At 30.2% G+C, this 12,515-nt stretch overlaps 1 long non-coding RNA gene across 1 annotated transcript; it reads right to left on the reverse strand.

The window, feature by feature from the left end:
• Window positions 1-9,588: 9,588 nt before the first annotated feature.
• LOC106301954 lies at window positions 9,589-11,848 on the reverse strand. Its single transcript, XR_001262312.1, has 4 exons — window positions 11,764-11,848; window positions 11,603-11,683; window positions 11,066-11,129; window positions 9,589-9,682 (listed from the first exon to the last, which is right to left on the reverse strand). It is a non-coding gene; the product is annotated as an uncharacterized LOC106301954 (long non-coding RNA).
• Between the last annotated feature and the right edge of the window lie 667 nt (window positions 11,849-12,515).

Genomic DNA, 12,515 nt, shown 5'->3' on the forward strand with positions numbered 1-12,515 from the left:
TTATGCATTGCTCGTTCATATATATGTGTATATTTTAAGGTACATACAACATATGTATATACAGATGTCATGATGGGGAAATTACAACAGTTTGGAAGAAGATTTTTATATCTTACTTCATCTATGAATTTCTATTGCAATGATATATTATACACACACAAAATGATTCCTTTAGATTTTATATTGAATGGTTCATTTTCATATATTTGATAGATAAATTAGGAGCTAATTAGCTAAAAACTTGAAACTGGTTATATAAATAAGACTAATCTAGTATATAATGATTAAGGTTAAGAAGTATATTTTGTCTTACTTTGTCAAATCTGTCGCAGATAGGCTCAAAGAAAGGAGTGTTGGGGATGTTGCATTTGGTTGGTGAAAATGACCTTGGAACTAATGTGAAAGGATAGGGTGCGTGCCAACGTACGCAATCACACGTGCGACTCATATGCTTTTTACCCAAATACTCGTTCCATATCAAATAAATACATAAGCTCGTATATTTTATAGTCCCACGGTTTCATAGGTAATGAGATAATCCACATACAAATAAACAAAATAAATTAGACAATATAATGTAAAGAATGAATAACACTCCAAATCATAAACAAACTAACCTTTTTACTAGAACGAATATATCTAGTCGTCGTCGATACGGTAACACAAACATTAACGGGTATCTATCTGACACGTAGGGGTACACGTATAGATCACTGTATCAATTTAGGTTCTAGATAGTTCTGATCTTGCGACTTGTAGGTGACTTGCAATTTTGGGTTCATGGTATTGTTACAAAGTATTCTTTGTTTCAATATTTAAACTAAAATATTCTTTATCGTATCAATTTACACAAATGTTTACCAGACGTGTGATTCTGTGATGACTAGGTGCTTTGTTTATTCAGATAGAAGTGTTTCAAGAAAATCTTCTATAAAAGATTGTATGCTAAATATATATGATACAAATTGACCTGCATACTGGTGAATGATATTGCAAAAGTTTAACAAAAATGACATTGTTAAATACTCTTATGTAAAGCGAGACATTCATTGACCTGCATACTTCTTTTTAATTAAAATTTTATAAATAAAAGCTGAAACGGGAATAAAATTTTGATTCGAAGCGTTGATTCGAAAAAATTCTCATTGACCTGCATACTGATATGGAGTTTTCTTTTGTCGAAAATACCGATATAGAGTTGTGACCCAAATTCTAAATCAATATGGCATTTTAGGGTTTAGGTGTAACGGTGTTGATATGTTGCATATGTAAACTTAATTTGGGCCATTGAAGTGCAATGCCAAAGCGTTCATTCATCTACTTTCAACCTGAAACTAGTTTTTAAAGAAAGGTTGTTGACTTTTAATTCTGATGGATTGGGATACAAAAAATCCGCAATTTACATTACTATTTCTTTTAGAACCCCTATTTGTTCACATGGCAACTAATCAAAAGTAAGCCTAAAACTTTTATCCGAGATCCGGATTCGATCCGAAATTCGATCCGGATCCGATCCGAAAATTCGGAAGGGCCGAATCCGGATCCGGATAGTAAAATGTTGGATCCGTCAAAGCCGGATCCGGATCCAGATATCTTAATTTTTAAGTCCGGATATCCGGATCCGTAAGTTTTATTAATAAATATTTCAAAATAGTAATATCTATATATAAAAATTAATTTTATTTAATATATTTTCATTTTTGTAATAGTATATATAAATTTTATGTAAATTTTGTAATATTATACATAGAAATAATTAAAGACATTATACATATTTTTAAAAAATTATTGTTAATATTTTTTATATATATTAATATTATTTTTTATTTATTTTAAGGATTCAAATCCAGATCCGGATATCCGCCGGATATTATAATTTTTAGAAGGATATCCGATATCCGGATATCCGAGAACCTCAGATCCGGATAAAGATAGTAAAATTATAAATCCTACAGATACCTTAAAATTACCTGGATATCCGACCCGTCTCTGGCGTAATCAGAAGTGCGTTATATTTCTGGTCTACGAGACATGACAAAGTTAATTTCAATGAAATGAGCTAGTAATTAATGCTTTAGCTTTTTTTTCTTGATTCCGATTTCGCTGACTTGTGTTTCGTGCTACTGCTCAAAAAAATATTTACAAAACATAAATTTTCTTACTACGATTTTTCCACGCCAAATACATATATATGTTCCCACTTCTGACGTACAAAAATCTCCGTTGCATTGCCCTGTGGCTGTGAGTCACTAGATTCACTACTCTTATAATCATTATTCGGTAAGTAATACGTACATATATTTACTGAATTTCTATCTTATCAAAATAATTAAAAAGATTAGGAAGTGGTTATCAAACTATCGTACAACTTGTGCCTCCTGTCTTCTTTGTTAGTCATGGTCCCCAGATAAAATGTAACATACACAAGTCCTAAGTGTTTGTTTGCGTGTAATTAAGACAACCCTAATGGCAGAAAAACAAATAAAACTAGTTTACAGGTGCTCGTCAACAAAATGCGTCTCTAAATATATATACATAACCGGAAGTACACTGCCGACTTCTGACGACAATTCCACTGCAAATCGGTTTTAGATCGTCTTTTCTCATTGATTCCGACAAATAGTATCCTATTTTTCTTGTTAAAAACAAATGAATGGTAACGAATAGTTTGTTTTTAATACACTAACAAGTAATAAACGTGTTTTTCTTCATTTTCTTAAGAATCTTATGTTGTTTAAAGATTTGAACTATCTGAAGTCCCCTTAATTATTAGCATAAAAGGTCTCCAAATGAGAATATATATGATTAGGTCTCTTAAACACAAATAAAATGACAGTTCAACACCTTACTAATCGATACTTCCGCTCTAAACCCCACCACTTTCTTCTATTTCTACAACTCTCATGTACTAATTATTAGTAATTAATTATAATTCTTTGATCAAAAAAAAAATTATAATTCAAGACTTTTAATCATCGCTTGTTCCATCAATCAAAGTTTAAAATCATCTTCTTGCTTTATTCCCATTTTAAAGTCACCACTTACGTTACTCATGAGTAATGCCATCGTCACTTATTATGCATGCATATATATATATAAAAATAAATGTATGGAACTCTATAAATAAACGAGGTGCTATTATTATCGTAAGTTTGTAATCCACTTTTGCCACACAGTCTACATGTATACGGTATACATACATGTTTATTTTCTGTAGAAACGTCATGTTGATACTAAAAACCGGTTGTTCAAAAAAAAAAAAGGTACTAAAAACCAATTTAACCAAATGATTTATTTTGAACAAACAAATCCTTCTCACTCCATAGTTTGAGTGACACATAAGGCTGGGCAAAAAACCCTGATCCGAAGAACCGAACCGAATCCGATCCGAAAAAGTAGTACCAAACCCGAACCGAAATTGATTAAATATCCGAACGGGTTCAAAATTTTGGTATCTAAAGAACCGAAACCGAACCCGATCCGAACCGAAGTATCTCGGGTACCCGAATATAACCGAAATCCTAAATATATTACTTGAAAATATATAAGATACTTTTAAGTTGTCCAAAATACTTGAAAATATACATAAATAGTCAAAAGTAAATATCTAAAATAGCTAAAATATATTCAAAACACCAAAATGCTTAAAATATCTATTGATTTTCTATCCAAATATTCAAATCCAACCAACTTATATGTTAATTTTAGGTATTTTGACATATATTATATAAATTTATATGTAATATATTATTTTATTTTATAGATTTTGAGAAATTTTAAGCATATAATGAATATTAAAATTTTAAAAATAATTTAAATGGGTTATCTGAACCCGAACTGAATCCGCATAGATCCGCACCGAATCCGAACCGAAATTTAAAAATACCCGAATGGATCTTTAAACCCGAAAACCCGAAATCCGATTAGATCCGAACCGAACCCGAATGGGTACCCGAACGCCCACCCCTGGTGACACATTGCGTACCCTCTAACTAACAGTCTGATTTTATATTTATAAATCTAAAAAAATGAAGACATGATATATTTGCTGTGTTATATATTTGTTAAATCATATTAATAAGTATAGATTCACGACTTAATTAGCTTTCTGTATTTGCAAAAAAAAAAAGATTTTATACAATTAAAATTTAGGAAACTGAATTAATACGTACTAATGTACACATTGGCCTCTATGAAGAACTCCTCTCATCTCTTACTTGAATATACAGTTGGTCAATCTGGAAAGTTAACTTAGGTTTATCTGGGAGATGATGGGTTTGGTTCACTTTTGGAATGCTATTCCTAAAGCTTCAGTAAGAAAAGTACTTGCATAAAAAAACCTTCGATCAACTTCAATCAAGTGATTTAAATATTTAAACATACAAAGGAAAGGTTGTTCAATAGAAAACATACAAAGGAATTTTACCCCAAAAAAAAACATACAAAGGAAAATATTTTCAATAAAAAAAAATCAAGCTTCTCGTTGGGTCTTGCATTGAGATGATCAAATATTTTCAAGGCCCAAATTATTTCTGAAATTATATTTAGGCCTAGGATAGTTTCAACTACTCCAAACTAAGCCCATACACGTTTTTATTCAGACCAATTCGAAGCTGATCAACCGAAGAAAACCAAACTCAAGTTCCTCTAACACCAAAAGGCAGTACTGCCAGTAACAGTTGCATGATTATGAAAAACCAAAACCGATTTCAGAATTTCAGATGCAGCCACCATTTTACTTTCTACTGCAACAAGAAGCAGCAAAAGCAGAATTGGAAGGGATAAAATTGGTACTGAAGAGAGCTAAAACGTTTTAGAAGCTGTCAAAAAAAAAAAAAAAAAAAACGTTTTAGAAAAAGTGAAGAAACAAAAGAAGAACGTTACTGATGAATTAATTGATAGAGCCAAAGATGTGTATGAGAAAGAGTTCAAGACAGCTGAACTGAAGCCAATGCCGTGTTATTTGGAGAAAGATGTGGTTAAAATTTTACAAGGAGAACATCAATGACACTATAATGTAGCGGTTTCGTTAGGAGTTTCATGTAATGCGCACGTCTAGTTAGACAGTCAGACCCGGCTCTGAGGGGAAGCTAAGGAAGCATGGGCTTCCGGCCCTCAAATAATATAAATAAAATTCGACCATTTTTCCAAAAAGTCTTCTTAGTCTAGTGGTGTAAATCATCTATCTTTACAATTAGCAGCCTGATTCGAACCTTGTATATACCAATCTCAGCCTTTTTTTTTTAGTGAGCTTGTGGTCTTGAAATAGCCAGGACCGCTACTGCAGACAGTCAGTGGGTTATTAGGTAAAGTAGAAAAAAATAAGTTTTAAAAGGAGGAGGAGAAGAAGCTTATGGGATCTGCTAAGAATGAATGTATTCATGAAGGTTTGAGTTTTTGGTCTCATAGTAGTGTCAAGGTCGAATTGACGCAATTTTAAAAGTTACTTCGCCTTTCTTGACCTTATTTTTGAATGCAGTAGGAACTTCAACCATTAACTAGGCTAAGATGTGCGCAACATTGCATATAAAAATTATTTTATGTATTTTATATTTTTATATATTATGAAATAACAAATATATTAAAGAGAAATACCATAGGATAGCACTAAAAAAGTTTCAATCACAAATATAGATTCTAAGGATTAAAATAACCAAAATATTTCATTAAAGAGGTAAATATTGTACCCCTAGGGTTAACTAATCCAAACCTTAAGGTTTAGAGTTAATCGGTTGAGATTTGGGATTGAGATTTAAAATTTTATAAAATAAAAAATAAATATAAAGAAAATAAAAATTTTTAAAATAGTTTCAAAATGTATTTTTGAATTACAAAAAGAAAATTTGAAAAAAAAATTTATAAAAAAAGTTTGAATTTGAAAACATATAATCTAACACTATAAAAAAAAATTATTTTTAAATTTTTTTTTTCATTTTTTTATATATAGGGTATTAGGGTCATTTTTCATATTAAATAAAACATTTTGGTCAATTTCCTCCTTGTGGTCTATTTTTGTGATCAAAACTTGAAAATTGTCTATTTAAGAGAATTGCCCTATATCTTATATATAAGCCACAACCTTAATTCATGTTGATTTTAAAAAAAATAGACATAATGGATCTATTCCTAAAAAGTCATGATACATTTAATCTTTAATCTTATCATTTGAATTTTGGACCTATCAAAATTTTTTATTGGGCTATCAATAATTAGATTTAAAGAATAGATGATTCATTGGATTTATAGATGGTATAATTTAAATATATATAATTTAATATTGTAATACTATACCTCCATAAGTTAAATATTTAAATATTTGTCGATGTTAACTTTTAAAATTATAAAGATACTTTCAAAAATAACAAAAATATATTATCTAACAATGATTAATCTTTACTACCTTAAACCAATGAAAACAAATTTTAAACTATATATTTTATTTTTAAAATTAAACAAAAAGTAAATGTTTAATTATTTACTCGATAACATAAATTTATGAAGCTAAAAGTTTAATTTTTTAAAAACTTTCTACATTTGTGAAATGTTACAATATCATTGAATATGAAAATAAAAAAATATTTTACTAATCTTTATATAAATAGTTACGATTTTAATAATGAAATAATAATCCGAAAATATATATAGAAGGAGATACAAATACATGTGAAAGTTTAAAACAATCTATTCAATGAAAAAAATATACCGTAAACTTATTATGTTTTAAAAATTGATAGACACATATATTATAATATATACCAATTTAGAATTGAATACAAAATATTTATATAAAAATAAATGAAAACCAAAATCCGCGCGGTTGTACGGATCGAGATCTAGTTAAATAGTTAAAAGTCAGTAACTATTACATATATAACTAAATTGGTGCAAATATATAAATCAATTTTATTAATCAAAACAATATTTTTTCTATTTGATAGGATGTATAATTAGATTTAAATGATATTAACATACATTGCATATTTTTAATATTAATGTCTATTAAATGATGATTTCTACTCATATGGTTTTTTTGATCATTTGTATATTTTATTTCAAAAACTCTAAATTACTCATGACAAAATTTTCATTGTGTAATTAATAGTTTAGTAGTTTATGTTTTCTAAAAATTAAGTTGTCAATGTTCGTTCAAAGCTTTTATTAAAAAAATATTGTTCAACATAAATTTCGAAATTAAAATATTTATGTATTTTATATGGTATATAGTTTAATTTAAAACGCTATATATATATATATATATCTTTTAATCTTAATAATTAATTATATTAGACATTTTACTTATACGATTTTGTAATCATTTGTATTTTGTCATAGCAAAAAAATTAAACTATGGATCACAAAATTTGAATCTGAGACTTTTAACAATTTTCGTAATTTGTACTTATTTTAAAAATTTCAAATATAACATATACAAAAAAATCTAAATTTTTATTATGTGGTTAATATGGTTGCTTAATTTATTTTAATAGTTTAATATTAAACAAATATGATAGAAGATACACTATTTTTTTTTGTCAAATCTTTATTATTCAAAATTATTAATTGTCATATATACTTTAGCTATATTAGGGAATTCCGTAATTTCTATTCAAGGAAATAATAAAAAATATTAATAATGAATTATGGTTAGTTTAATAAAAAGCTGATTATATAATTAGATGAACCAACTTATTTCTCCAATGATTCTAAGAATCATCGTAGTGATGACACGTGAATACAAAAAGAAATTGTAATATTTCTCAATTAGTATATAGAGGATTAGTTTAGTTCTATTATATATATCCCCTATATATTAATTGAGAAGCATTTGAAAAATTAGAACCTTAATTTTGTATTAATTAAAAAAAACCCCAAATCCTAGGTGGTACTCTAAATGCCTTCTAAATTCTATTTCAAAGAATTCTAGAGCATCTAATATAAAGTATAGTTTCATCTAATGGTGTCACATTATTTCATAATTATATAACACTAGAGAACATTATATTAACCTAAAATATATGAAGTGTGTATTCTTTCCTTAAATAAAGGCTACAGAATTACCTAATATGATTTACATATATACGGGAATTAATGATTATGAATAATAAAGATTTGATAACAATTTTTGCATCCTTCTTCATTTTTGTTAAATTTATATTATTAAAAAAACTTAAACAATCACATTAACAATATAATAAAAAAATTAGATTTTTTCTTATATGTTATATTTTGAATTTTTTGAAATGACTTTAAATTACAAAATAAGGAAACCTTTATATGTTATATATATTTTTTAAACGACTTTAAAATACAAAAATGAGGACACCTTATATGTTATATTTTTCTTATATGTTAGAATTTTCTTATATGCTATATTTTGAATTTTTTTAAAACGACTTTAAATTACAAAAATGTAAGTTTTCCTTAAGTATACGACTAAAAACATTAAAATGACATGTATCAATTCGATGGTTGATTTGAAAGCTTTCAAAACCATATGGAAGATAAAGTCAAAATAATTCAACTGTGAAAACAATACTGTTCACTTTTTTCAAGAATGTGTTCGATGGAAAAAATAAGATTTTTATGTTATAATTTGTTTAAAGTCCAATTCGATCAACCCATGATGTATTAATTATAGTTTTGTTCCATTATTTTTGATAAAAATTGATCCGATCCATCGGAAAGAAATTATATAATAACAACAAAAAATATTTTATATATATAAATAAAATGATCACATATATAAAAAAACTATCGATAATATATACAAATAAACTCATCATGCGCAAGGCGCATGTCTTATCCTAGTATAATATAATATAGAGCTCCACTGTTTTTTTAACCCATATGTAGAGCTCTATTGTTTGCATTAGTCATTTGTTTTGACGCTTACTCTGTAGTTTTTCTTCTTCTACATTTAACTTTGTTACCAAAAACGATTAGCACATTGATTTGTAAAATGCAAATGGTAAGAGCATGTTCAATGGTAAAGGTTCTTAGTCAATATTAAACTACTAAACATGGTTTAAGAACCTATTAAGGGTTCTTAGTGGATTTTGTGGTTTATTGGAAGAACCCCAAATGGGATTTTTTTAAAAAAAACAAATTTTTAAATAAACAAAAGCATTACCAAAAAGGTTTGAAAGCATTACCAAAAGGGTCTAAAACATCCAAAAGAGAGTTTGAAACCAAAGTCAAAATTACAAAAGTCCCAAGTTTTAAACACAAAAACAAAATACAAAGTTGCTTGCTTCCTTGCGTCTCCTCTCTCAGTTTTTTCTAGACCTCTTCTTACCATTACCCTTAGAGGATTGTCCATCTTCTAGTTTGATTGCCAACTTCAATACCTTGAACTTCTCCTCTCTCAGCTTCTTCTCTTCCTCATGCATTCTCTTCCTCATGCATCATTTTCAGCATTCTTCTGAATTCAGGTTCAATATCATCTTCTGATTCCTCCACCCTAATCAAGTAGCTTATATTTCTCATGTATTATTCTCTTGATAACTCCACCATATCTTCTTCTTCATCTGAAATCTCCACCACTTGTGCTTCAGTTGGTATGATATCCTCAACATCATCATATGTATCTTCTTGTGGGAGAGGTGGTCTGATTCTGCTTGCTGAGAGGCCACAAACAATCAGTTTTCTTGCTTCCATTTCTATATGTGTGTGACTTGTTCCTCTGAAAAGCAAAAAAAGAAAAACAGAAGCGTATTAGACAAGAAAAAGCCTAACAGATTAAAAGAGTAGTGGATTTCAACTACTTATACACATCAACTTATATTTCACAGCAACATTGATAACATTGATTACAAGACTACTATCTTAGAGAACATTTCATAAAGTTTTTTGACAGTTTAAAAGATTACATTGATAACATTTCAGTAATCAGTTTGTTCTTAAGCGTCACTTCTAATTCACTAAGTGGCTCTGTATTTGCAAGCAAACTGTCAAGCAGTTTGGTCTTGCTAAGCTTATCCTTCAAAGCAAAGTCCTTCTACTTTATCTCCCACATTTGCTGAAACTCTTGCAGATTCTTCCCTTCTTCTCCCACTGACCTTTTGGCCTTGGCCTCCGCTGCCTTAACACCAATAGGCCTAGCCATTGCTTCATCCTCTCCATTGACACTGGACATAGATACTGATGACTGAAAAGATTGTTCTTCCCCTACTCTCTTTCTTTTTGAACCAGAGCTTCGTTGACTACTTCCATAAGTCTCACACCATTTCTGATCATTCCTAAGCTCCCGCCAGGCATGCTCCAATGAGAACTTAACCTTGTAATCGTTGAAGAATATTTCATGTGCAACCTTTAAAACATCATCTTCATTCTGGCAACTGGTCCTCTGTTTTGTTGCAGCATCATATGACCCCACAAACTTGCAGACACCTTCGTTTATCTTCCCCCACCTTTGCGTACAGTGGCTTGGCTCTCTCTTAGCGAAACAAACCACCTTTGGATTTGCATTATAATAAGAAGCAATTCTCTTTCAAAAGGTTCCTGCCCTTTGCTCATTCCCAACTAGTGGATCCTTGGAGATGTTCAACCATGCACTGATGAGGACCAGGTCTTCAGCTGTTTACCACTTACACCTTTGCTTACGGTCCTCACCACTTTGTGCACATGAAGCAGATCCTCCAAGGCCTGGACTAGGTGAAAAACTCATAAACTGAATTGGGTATTCATTGTTAGGTAGTTGAGTGTTTAGTAAGTGTAAAAAGCTTGAAGACTGACTCTGAAGAGAATCCATACAGAGAAGAAGTTGAGAAGAAAGATGAAGGAGATGATAAGAAAGAGAAGGAGGAATGTGTGTTTATAGATGGCAGAGAATGAAGAGAAGAAATGAAGTTTCAGATGCATTCATGACAACCAACAAACAAAAATGAGTTGACATTTATGTACGACATTCATCACAGTACGCCTTAGCAATTCTAGCTAGCCATCACTTCTATTTATCACACAACCATATTCTAACTCTAACCAACACATTAATTACACTCGATTCAATTCAAACCACAACCTAAATCAATTCGTTTGCAGAACCAGATCACAGAGTAACACTAACCTTATTTGTGCATTGTACTCCTGTGCTCGATGAACCTTTGCTCAATGAACCTTGATCCTTCTATCTGACAACAGAAAGACAGAAACAAAAAATGATTCAGAAACCAAAAGCAACACAACAAACAAATCAAGCATAATCAATTTATTACACTTCAACAGCATTTTCTATCTAAACATTACACCTATTTATTACTAACACAACCATAATCTACAACTAAGCAAAACATTAACTACTACCTAACTCAACCATAAAGCTTTCAATCAATTCAAAAGAAGAAGAATTTATGATTCACGAGACAGAGAATCAAAAGCGAAAACAAATCAAAGAACAGAAACAAAGCAAAGATTGAAACATAGCAAAACAACTTTTATCCATCCGTCTTAATTGAAACAAACTTACAAACAAATCTTATTTTATCTATCTATCTTAAAACAGAACATACCAAATCAAACATATCAAAATTTTGAAATTACGATCAGAACAAGATATACAATAATCAATCACATGCATAATGAAACAACAGAAGAACTGGTTTACCTTTCGATTTGAGGTGAGCCACCGAGGGAAAACTTGGAGGAGAAGACCCACCGAGAGACAGATTCGACGAGAACCAACAAACTACATAGAAAAACAACCGATCAGACCAAGAAGATGAATAATCTAAGACATGCATAATCAAGAACACAACAACCGCTTACCTTTCGATTTCAGGAGAGCCACCGAAGGAGACGTCTAACGAACCGAGAAAAGGAGACGTCGCCGACGCGAGCCACCGAAGGAGACGTCGAAATCGCCTTTCGTCGAAGAGAGGTTTCGAGATGGGGAGAGAGAGAGAGAGAGAGAGAGAGAGAGAGAGAGAGAGAGAGGCAAGTTGATCGCGTTAAACGTGTAACCGAACCTTCAACCTCTCATTTCTTGACACCTGGCCACTAAGAGACGGGCCTTCCCGGCCTCGGCTTTTTTTTAAAATTTTTTTTAAAATTAAAATTATCCTAAGAGACTTAATAAGGCTTGGCGATAATGGTGCTCTAACTGAAAAATTAAATGTTTTGATTTTTGAACAATTATAATAGAAAACTATTGCTTTTGATCATTTTATTTTTTGATTACGGGAACTTAGAATTACTGAATTTATTCTACCGTTTTGATTTTAATATAGTTTGTATGTTGGAACAAAATTTTGCTTGATCATGTGGATTAGCCGGTCTTACAAGTAACACCAACAACCGACATATTGTATTTTCCTTTTAACGCATTTAAAAAATATCCAAGGTAAACAAAATAAAATCAGCAATCACACAATAAAACAAGTCAAATTCAACCTATTACTACTACTATTAATTAATGGAATTGATAAGGTTTTGAATATTCACAAGTGGAGTGATGTGTTAGTACACCATTAAATTCTTCTTTGAATTATTGAATGGGACTTCAACACTGGGGGCGACTG

This window comes from Brassica oleracea, chromosome C1 (assembly GCF_000695525.1).
Source record: "Brassica oleracea var. oleracea cultivar TO1000 chromosome C1, BOL, whole genome shotgun sequence".
In the NCBI taxonomy this organism is placed as follows: Eukaryota; Viridiplantae; Streptophyta; class Magnoliopsida; order Brassicales; family Brassicaceae; genus Brassica; species Brassica oleracea.